Source organism: Cariama cristata, unplaced genomic scaffold (assembly GCF_000690535.1).
Source record: "Cariama cristata isolate BGI_N322 unplaced genomic scaffold, ASM69053v1 scaffold26913, whole genome shotgun sequence".
NCBI lineage: Eukaryota > Metazoa > Chordata > Aves > Cariamiformes > Cariamidae > Cariama > Cariama cristata.
The window spans coordinates 4,998-6,339 of record NW_009607056.1 but is presented as its reverse complement, the minus strand read 5'-3'; the positions used below and the strand labels follow the sequence as shown (position 1 = coordinate 6,339).

General features: G+C 58.5%; 1 protein-coding gene across 1 annotated transcript in view; it reads right to left on the bottom strand.

The window, feature by feature from the left end:
• Positions 1-1,342, bottom strand: part of LOC104158838 (spermatogenesis-associated protein 20-like) — a gene marked incomplete at its 5' end in the record, with an annotated part of 6,872 nt that overhangs the window by 538 nt on the left and 4,992 nt on the right. The window lies entirely within an intron of this gene.

Here is a 1,342-nt window from a genome sequence, read left to right as displayed (position 1 = left end):
CGCCTCGTCCCAGCCTGCATCCCAGCTCCTCCTGCCCTCCAGACCCTTCCCAAAAAACTCAAGACACCATTGAGCAGTGGGTTGGGGGCTCTCCTGGCTGACATGGCAGCACCAGCCAGGGGTGATGACAGGGCTGCTGTGATAATTAGCTTTTCTGAAAGGGAAAATGTTTGTTAAAGCCCCAGGGCTTGCAGGCTAATCAGAAGAAAGGCCAGGAGCTTGACAGGGAGCCTGGTGCTGACACGGATGCAAAGGGTGAGCAAAACACCGGCCCTTCCCAAGGCCCAACAGCAGCATCCAACTGCTGGAGTACGGGGCTCTCCCTTGACCACTGCAGCCTCCACCCCAGCCCCACATCTGTGCCCACAGCAGTGCCCGCCGAGCACCAACACACTCACCACACGTTCACGCCACTCACACCACCACCGCCAAGGGATGCCGACACCAAACGCTGCCGCCCACAGCACATGCATCTCCCACCACAGCACCGCTCGCCCGGCGTGCAGCATCCTCTGCCACCGGCCCCAGGGCCAGGACCAAACCCAGCAGGGACATCCATGCAGCCTCACTGGTGCCTGGCAGGGGCTGCCCTCATCCCCTGTGTCCCCAGGGGGGTCACAGGGGCCCTAAGCCCTTGCCCTGGATAACGGCTGTGTCCCATCCTGTCCCCCATCACCCCACATCTCCCACTCAGCCCCTGCCTTGACCCAGCTTTGGCTCAGCCCTCTCCCTGCCAGCCTCCTGCTCCCCCCCTACAACATCCTCCCCCCCTCGCCTTTGTCTGGAATTAATTCCAGGAGTGATTAATTACCAATTCATGTCCAATCTGAAATTCATTATTCATTTTTCTCACAAGCTCCCTAAGGTCCTCTTGCGGGCCAGGATGAAGGGGAGCAGCAGGCTGGCGCTCTGCAGCTGAGCAGATAATGGGATCCTTCATAATTACCCTAAAGACCATTAACAGGGCAGGGATCTATACCAGGAGTCAGGATCCAGGCCCAGAGGAGGGATACAACCCCCTCCGCTCCTGGCACTGGGACCCCCAGGGCAGCAGCCGCTGGCATCACCCCCGGAGCAGTCGCATCCCCGCAGCACTTGCCTGCAGCAAAGGGCTCCTCCGGGCGCAGGGTCCATTTAAACCTGCGACCTCAATGCCATTTTATCATTGGCATCTCGTTACAGCAAGGATTTCAATGTGAGGTTTGTAAGGAATTAATTACTGGAACGACCTAATTAATTGTGTTCCTGCAGACGAGCTTAGCCCCCAGCACCCTGTTGGCATCAAGGGAGCAGGGGCAACAGGGGACACGGCGGTGACATTTCCCCAATTCCTTCGCAAAGC